Raw genomic sequence first — 9456 nt, 5'->3', positions numbered from 1 at the left:
TCTCATTGCAGTAACACTAGAACACAGCCCCCTGGGAAAATATGCAAAACAAGAATGCCGCAGAGACACCATCATGTTTCTCAACGCTGGCAGGAAACTAGAGTAGCCAGGTCTTTCACCGGGAAGGAACAACCACGGGAAGGGCAGTCTCCAGTCAAGGAAACCGCCTATACCAAAACATGGTATCCGTCCATAGACCGCTGTTTCGGGGTATTTGCCCCTCATCAGTGTGGAGTAGGAAACTGGCTAGTGGGAGCAATGCTTAGTAGAAGACTAAAGTGCAACTCACTTCAATCACTCGGGTGACTTGCTCACAGTTGGAGGATCCAGTGGTGGCCGCAGGTAACCTTACTGCCGTCATTGCTGATTGCGCGGCTCACTTCAGTTGCTGCGTGGAGCTGACGGAGCGCGGTCTGGTCTGTGAATGCTCCTGTCAGCTTCATGTAGCAGAGCTGAGAGTGTCGTGGGACGTCGTGTGGATTACGCCGGACCTGGATGGGTATTTGGGGGTTAATAAAGTGGTGAAAGAGGGTGGGTTTTTTTTTTTTTTTGTCTTTAATTCCAAATAAAGGCTTTTTTGGATGCGTGTGTTTTTTCTTACCTTCCATAATTAACCTGTAAGTTAAGCTCAGGGAGATGCCTGCCATGATTAACCTAGGACTTAATGGCAGCTATGAGCTTCTGCCAGTAACTCCTTATTACCTCGATTGCCACTGCACCAGGGCAATTCGGGATGAGCCAGGTAGAGTCTCAGGACTGTTGCATCTAATGGATGTGGCAATTCCGGGCGGCTGCTAGTTGATAGTGTTAGGCTGGGGGGGGGGGGGGCTCCACTCCCCATCCTGAGAATACCAGCTTCTTTTACTGCATGATATAGACCTGCCCACCGGCGGCTGTGATTGGTTGCAGTGAGACAGCTGTCACTCAGCGTGGGGGGCGTATCTGACTGCAACTAGTCATAGGCGCCGGTGGGCGGGGAAAGCAGTGAATGCGAGATTGAATAATGAGCGGCCGGCATTTTCAAGAGTAAAAGCCGCCGGAGCTTTGTGACAGCCGTGCAGCGCCGTGCTGGTGATCGGGGATCGGTGAGTATGAGAGAGGGGGAGAGACCGACAGACAGAGGGAGATTGACAGATATCCACAGAGAGACTGAAAAGACCTGTGTTTTGTTTGTCAAAAAAGCATGCGAAACGCAACAAAAATGCAGTCCACGTGCATTTTGGTTGCGTTTTACCCACATCATTGATTGCAATGGGCGGAGAACGCAGCTACAACGCACAAAAGAAGCGACATGTTGCTTTTTTTGGCATCCAAAGCGCTGCGTTTAAAAACGCAGCGTGCGCATTGAATTTTCGGACTTCTCATAGACTTTGCTGGGGAAGCTGAACGCATGCAATATGGCACTGAGACGCTGCAGTTCAAAACGCAGCGTTAATGCGGGAAAAAACGCAACGTGCGCACACAGCCTAAGAGATGATGTGTTTGAAGGAACTCTAAATGATAAGGAATTGAGATCTTGGAAAGCTTCAAGTGGATCTGTGAAAACTTCTTTGGAAAAATAAATCTCCTGAATAAGTTGAAGGTGCTGAGGAACTGCTAAATGCATAGCAGTGCCTTGGATGTCGCATGTCTCTGAAAATGCATTTTTTGCATTCACATTTAGATTTCTTCCCTCAAAATCTTAGGGATGTAAGCGATGAACAAGGCGAGCGGTTTCACCAGGACAGTAAAGTAATGGAACACCGCTACCAGGGTTTTTGGAATAACTCGACGGCAGATTACTGCTGGATGTTGTATAGGGACAACCCTGAAGAATCGTATGAACGACAGTCTAGTGTCAGCACTTTTAATTTCTGCTCATATTTTGGTTTCTATTTTGCATGTGAAATTATTTTTCAATAAAAACTTTTGTAAGATGAAGCATTTTTTTTTTTTTGATATGTAGATTACTGGTTTCTTAATGTGGCCGGTATATTTGCTATACCTTATAATAATAATGCTCCCCATGGAAACTATACGTGCTACAGAAAAACTACCGTATTTTTCGGACTATAAGATGCACCGGACCATAAGACGCATCCTGCTTCTAGAGGAGGAAAATAGGAAAATAAAATTTTAAGCAAAAAATGTGGTCATGACTCACTGTTACGTGTAAATTTATCTTGCACTTGGTTGGAATAATCTTTTTTATGAATTTTGAATAAAGAATTTTTTTATTCGTTGGTGCTGGATCCTCTCTCCTCCCCTCCTCCTCTTGATGTGACTGATTATTCAGCTGTGGTAGCCAAACCACTTGTTCCGTGCACCGGACCAGAAGTTGGAGAGACTTGCCTTGGAGTGGTGAGCTGAACAATATTCCTTAATTGTACAGTACAGGCACCGTGGATGGATTTATAGAAATCTCCGGCCCCCTGGGCTTCTTTTAGATGCTCCATAAACTGACCTGTGGCGCTGCTTTCCTATCCTCAGCATGTCAATTTATTCTAACAGCGATGCTAGCGCTCTAAGTGGGAGAATATAGCGAATATCCACTGACAGTCACTGTGATGGTGTGCACCGACTGCGTCATCTCCTGCCCAAGAAACTAGCGTCTCCACCAGAGAAAGTACGCTGCGTCCAGACCGGGAGGACGCCTGATGGTGGGCACTCACCCTTATAGATTTAGTGTTGTGCCCTAAAGATACGTTTTACACAATACACTATCGGGCTACGTGCCCACGGTCTGGACATGGTGTGTCCTGAACGCAGCATGTCCTCTCCTATGGGGCCACGAGTGCTCTCCGCAGGGACCACAACAGCCTGTGCCTACAGTCAGGGTCCGGGCCACTGTGGTCTCTCTCTTTTGTTCTCTCTGTGGAGACACTTATGGCTACACAGCAATAAATTGACATGCCAGGGCTCGGGAAGCTGCACCACAGGTCAGTTTTCGCTGTGGGATGTGCACGCACAGTGGGCATAGGATTTCTAGAAATCCCATCCACTATGCTTGTACTGTACAATGCAGGGAAAACACTCTGAATCTAAAACGCTGTGAACCCTGATGGTGAGCACACAGCCTCACATACAGGCATCTTACACACATACATCCCCAGCAACACGGACATGTAAACATACAGTACAGAGATATGTGCACATAAACAGACATGTATTCCCACACGGCATAGATGCGCACACACAGCGTACAGCCATATACACAAACACACTGCGAACAGCCATATACACCAACACACTGCGTACAGCCGTATACACCTACACACAGGGTACAGCTGTATACACAGACACCTGCGTACAGCCATATACACATACACACTGCGTACAGTACAGCCATATACAGTGGTACCTCGCTTAACGAGTAACCCTCTTAACGAGAATTTCGCTTAACAAGCAAAGCTTTCTGTAAATTTGTAACTCGATTTACGAGAAAGCTTTGCTGTACGAGCGAAATTCTCACCGCACACACTTCCGGTTTCGTCCATCCACCGCGCTCTGACCCGCACTTGCAGTCCACACAAACACACACATGCACGCACAAACACACACATGTACTCACAAACACACACATGTACTCACAAACACACACAAACAAACACACACATGTACTCACAAACACACACAAACAAACACACACACACACGTACATACAGTATTATGCTCACCTTACCTTCCGTTCCACCACTGGTCTGATGGTTCTTGTAGTTCCCGGGTACGTCGCGGCGAACTACAAGACCCAGGAGGCCTGCAATGGAACGTAGGGTAAGGTGAGCATATAATATAACATAATATGTTTACCTTTCGTTTCATCGCCGGCCTCCTGGGTGCTGTAGTGCGCCGCTCCACTCCAGTCCACACTGTGTATCTGCATCCATAGCGACAAGGGAGGAACTTCCTGTCACCGCTAATGAAAGGCAGAGTGCTGGCCAATCAGAGGCAAGCAGCTCTGCCTTTGACGTCAGCGCTCTGGCCGGGAAGTTCCTGCCTTGTCGTTATGGTAACGCGTTACACAGCCCGGCCCCGTACCAGAGAACAGCAAGTCCCAGCAGACCGGCGATGGAACGGCGATGGAACGGAAGGTAAGGTGAGCATATAATATGTGTGTGTGCATGTGTGTCTGTGTGTGTTTGTACATGTTTGTGTGTGTTTGTGTGTGTGTGTGTGTGTGTGTGTGTGTGTGTGTGTGTGTGTTTGTGCATGTGTGGAATGATAGAATAGAGGACCAGGATGGGACATTTTAGAAGTTGTGGAACGGATCGTCAGCATTGCAATGACTTCCTATGGGAAATCTTGCTCTGCTGAACAAGTAACTTGATTAACAAGCACAGTCCCAGAACGGATTGTTCTCGTTAAGCAAGGTACCACTGTACACATACACACGGCGTACAGCCGTATACACATACATAGACACCGGCGTACAGCCGTATACACATACACAGACACCGGCGTACAGCCGTATACACATACACAGATGTGTCGCCCTGGGCAAGCCAGGGGACACAGGTCACAACACCACCACACCCCACACTCCAGGTAGGCACATCACAGCTAACCACAAATCCTTGTTGCCTTCCTCCAGGAGTCTGATGATGCACACCAGGGGGTGGGCCAGGCGGTTGGCTCCGCCCACCGAGGAGCTCACAACTCTGGAGGCGGGGAAAACCAGGCAGTCAGCTCAGGGACGAGCTTGAGTAAACAACAAAGTTCAGCTCAGGGAGGAGTAGGAGTGAGGAGCTAAGTAGAGGAGTTAAGAAAGTGAAAGTGGAAAAGGAGAAAAGCAAGTGAAGTGAGAGTAAAGAAAGAAAGCCTGAAGGGTCCAGCTTTGTGGAGGGCCAGATCAGCAAGGTCAGCGACGGCGGTGACTGTCTGGAGGGGGACCGTTTGGAAGTTCCTGGAAGGACCCCGTTGGCTGTGTGCCCGGTAGTCTGGAGCAGTGTTCCGAAGGGCAGTCAGCACCAGGGCAGGGGCCTCTCGGACCCCGGCAAGGCTAGGAGTCGCCAAATTTGCCGAATCCGTCAGTGAAGGGGACGTAGATCCCCCAACAACCAAGTCCCGATTGACGGCAACAGCCCAACCATTACAGGGGAGACACCGCCATCGCCAGGGCACCAGTTTCCCCAGGGCCAGCGCCTGCGGGCAAAGTGTAGAGCTCCTCCGGCCCAGATTGCAGTCGGGGAGCGGGTAACCGGAGGGAATCCACCGCTACCACCAGTACAACATAGGTGCAAGGAAGAGGGACATCACCGTCACCTACCGGGAGTGCAGGTGCAGCCGTCTGTGGGACCGTCCTACCAGCCGTTTGGTTTACCGTACAAACTGTGTCCGTGTCTCAGGCTGAGTGAGTACCACAGTGCCGCAAGGCACAGCGCTGCCCCCGCGTCCCTGCGCCCATCAGGCCCCGCACCTCCTTCTCCATCACCGGGCCCCGGGATCACCAACCCCTACCCACGGAGGGGCAACGCAACACCTGGCTGCTCCGCATCACCATCCCCGGGATCCCCGAATTGAGCAGCGGTGGTGAAATCACCACAACCGTGGGTGGCGTCACGAACTATAACAATCCCCACACCCAACCACAAATCCCCCCTTTCACTCACGGGCGAGGAGTGTCGCTCGAGAAAACCCCGGGATCCGGCCCACAGCTCGAGCCACCACTGAGCAGCTGCCGGACCCGAGTGGCAGGGGTGAGCGTAGTGTGCCGACACCCTCCTCCCCGCCCGCGACAACTTGGCGTCACGAACAGGATCTTACCGCTCTGCCGTCTGGTAGAGGTGCGCCTTGTTACCGCCGGAGGTATCCGGCAGAAAAATTTCAGAAGCCGCCATCTTTGGCGCGAAAAGTTCCCGCTCGAGCGTCTTCTCGAGCAGTAGAGGCGCGAAGGCCAAAACCCCGCCCCGAGAGAGGAGGGGCCGGAAAGAGCTAAGGGGGACGGAAACAAGATGTCTGCGCCCGACGGAGCCGCTGGAAGAGCGGTGGTCGCAGCCGCAGCGGCACCCGCGGATGGGAATGGGCCTGCCCAGGTCCTGGCCGCACCGGCGGGAGGTGCCGCGGCCCCCGCGCTTGCTCAGGTCATGCCGTTTTCCTTGCCCTATGCACCCGGAGCTGCCTGGCTACCGCAGTATGACGGGAAACCGGATGCCCTACAGGCCTTCCGGAAAAAGCTTAACCCGTTGCTAGAGCTGTACCCCCTGACTGATAAGCAACGTGCAGCGATAGTGCTAGGCCAGTTAACCGGTGCGGCGGAGCAGGAAGCGGAGACCTGGGCCGAGGGGGACCGGCTCTCTGTAGCCACCATTTTCGAGAAGTTACAGACTGCCTTCGAGACCCGGACTGAAGCTGAGCTGAGGATGCAGTTTTACCAGTGCCGGCAACGAGCTGGGGATAGCATTCGGGACTATGCTCTACGTCTGCAGACCGCCCTCCGCACGCTGAAGCGGGTGAACTCCATTAATGAGACGGATAGCAACAAGATGTTAGTGGAGCAATTTGCGCAGGGGATGAGGTCCCCTGAGGATCGTAAACAACTCCGGCTGTGGGCCCTGGAACACCCTGATGTGGACTTTGCTGTGTTAAAGGAGCGGGCTATCAAAGCACTACAGCCCCCAGCTGCTGAAGTTCTGGAACCCGTCCCGTGGCCCGTCGAGACAGCTCCTGTTGTGGCGGCCTCAGCCAAACCAACCCCTGTAATGCCTGCAGCCCCGAGCAGCACAGTCGAAGAGTTGGCAGCCCAGGTCCGTCGCCTGGACGGAGACCTTGCCAAAATCCTCGCTGCACTGCAACCTCTGACCAGATCCCAGCCTCCAGCGCAGATACAGCTTGCTGACAGTCCCGAAGATGTTCCCTGGATGCAGCGGAGAAGCGCTAACAACCCGCGGAGCAGACCTCCAATCTGCTACAAGTGCCGTAAGCCGGGCCATTATTACCGACAGTGCCCGTTAAACGAGCAACCCCTGGGGCCCCGGGCCAATCCTCAGGAGTAGAACACCGTGGCCCCCCGGACTGGCGAGACCAATATGTCGGGGCCCGCCCTATCATCCCCGTGGCTGTGGACGGCATACCAGTGATGGCTCTCTTGGACACTGGATCACAGGTAACTACCATACCGTACACGTTGTATCAGCGGTATTGGGCCACAGACGAGCTGGCGCCTCCAGACAATAGTATAAATTTGATTGCCGCTAATGGACTTCCATTGACCCAGGTGGGGTATAAACAGGTGGCTATGACAGTGGGGCAAGCTGAACTGCAACACCAGGGTATGATTGTGATCATGAATGAACCACTTGGTCCTGGGGCTCCTCAAGACGTTACCGCTGGAAGAACGGAACCTGTGGCCGGAAAAGCTACCTGACTTGGTCGACATGTACAATAACATCCCGTCCAGCTCAACGAAATGCACCCCAGCGTATTTGATGAGGGCTCGGCCTGGCCGCTTGCCGGTGGATCTGGAGATGGGGTTGGAAGCTCCGGAAGCACTCCCTTCAACGGCAGAGTGGGAAAGTCGGAGGAGAGCACAGTACCGGCAAGTCCAAGAGTATATGGAGAAAAACCTCAGTCGAAGTCGAGAGCAGCAAGAGCACCGGTTCAACCAGAAGGCGCCCGCCGGTCCTTTCCAGCCAGGAGATGTGGTGCTGAAACGGAAGAGAAAAGCCCACAAGCTGGATGATCAGTGGGAGCAAGTCCCTTATGTCATACAACCCACAGAATGGGGAAATGGGAAAACTTACCAGATCAGTCGTGACCAAGGGGGCACCCTAGCCACAGTTTCCCGGGACCATCTAAAAAAATGCCCCCCAGCGCTGAAAGCAGAGGCTGAAGTACCGGTTCCTCCACCAGTGGAGAAGGCAGCAGAGGTAATCCACACTGTAATGGGTGACTTCCCAGCAAACTGGCCTACACAGAACGGCGCGGTGATTCTTCCAGTGATACTGTTCCCACAACCCGTGGATGAAGAAGTAGTGGAAGCGGTTAACCGTGAGCCAGAACCAGTGCCAGTGCCCAGGGATGAACCTGTACCCAGCCCCCCTGCACCTCCGCCTGCTCCACACTATAGCAGGGAGGAGGAACCGATTGTTCCCTCTACCCCACTGTCTAGCACCACTGACACCGGGCCCCGAAGGTCCACCCGTTCCAACCTAGGTAGACCCCCACTTAGGTACAGGGAGACCGTTCTATGAGTAAAAGGGGTCCGCAAATGTAAAAGAGTTGTTTGTTTGTTTAAAAGTTGAAGAATGATAAGTAAAATGAAAATTACCGAGTTTTTCACCTGATTTGCTCGTGATTTGCAACTGGCAGGAGCCGGCACCGTTGTCCCCGTGGGGACTGTTTAAAATGCATGGGAACTATCCATGGACAAGCCCGTGAACTTGCAGGGCACCACAAACGTTAAGTGGCTTGTAAATATGTTGGTTACCGTTAGCGTTTCCGCAATACCGTCTCCGGAGAGGCAGGTTGGAGGGAGGGCCCTGAGCAGAGCAGGCTAGGGCCCAGCCACCAAAGGAACCGGTGGCTACCCTCTGGAGGGGAAGGACAGATCCCGCTCGGGTAACTTGTGCTGGACTGTGGGTCAAGGGGTGCTGCCTGGGCTTTAGGGGCAGCATCAGGGCCAGGTTGCTTGGGTGGGAGAGAGCGGAAACCGTAGCCGTAAACCGTTGCAACGTTTAAGAAATGTGCCTCCCGTCTTGGGAAGAGTTTTGATTAAAAATGTATTAATGTTTTCTTAACCCTGTTATCCCCTTTTTACAGAAAAATAAAACCGGTGTAGGACGGCAGCCCGCGGACGGTCTGCATTTTGCTAAGGGGGAATGTGTCGCCCTGGGCAAGCCAGGGGACACAGGTCACAACACCACCACACCCCACACTCCAGGTAGGCACATCACAGCTAACCACAAATCCTTGTTGCCTTCCTCCAGGAGTCTGATGATGCACACCAGGGGGTGGGCCAGGCGGTTGGCTCCACCCACCGAGGAGCTCACAACTCTGGAGGCGGGGAAAACCAGGCAGTCAGCTCAGGGACGAGCTTGAGTAAACAACAAAGTTCAGCTCAGGGAGGAGTAGGAGTGAGGAGCTAAGTAGAGGAGTTAAGAAAGTGAAAGTAGAAAAGTGGAAAAGGAGAAAAGCAAGTGAAGTGAGAGTAAAGAAAGAAAGCCTGAAGGGTCCAGCTTTGTGGAGGGCCAGATCAGCAAGGTCAGCGACGGCGGTGACTGTCTGGAGGGGGACCGTTTGGAAGTTCCTGGAAGGACCCCGTTGGCTGTGTGCCCGGTGGTCTGGAGCAGTGTTCCGAAGGGCAGTCAGCACCAGGGCAGGGGCCTCTCGGACCCCGGCAAGGTTAGGAGTCGCCAAATTTGCCGAATCCGTCAGTGAAGGGGACGTAGATCCCCCAACAACCAAGTCCCGATTGACGGCAACAGCCCAACCATTACAGGGGAGACACCGCCACCGCCAGGGCACCAGTTTCCCCAGGGC

Source organism: Anomaloglossus baeobatrachus, chromosome 2, assembly GCF_048569485.1.
Source record: "Anomaloglossus baeobatrachus isolate aAnoBae1 chromosome 2, aAnoBae1.hap1, whole genome shotgun sequence".
NCBI classification, from domain to species: domain Eukaryota; kingdom Metazoa; phylum Chordata; class Amphibia; order Anura; family Aromobatidae; genus Anomaloglossus; species Anomaloglossus baeobatrachus.
The sequence above is the reverse complement of the archived record's forward strand: the minus strand, read 5'-3'. Positions refer to the sequence as shown.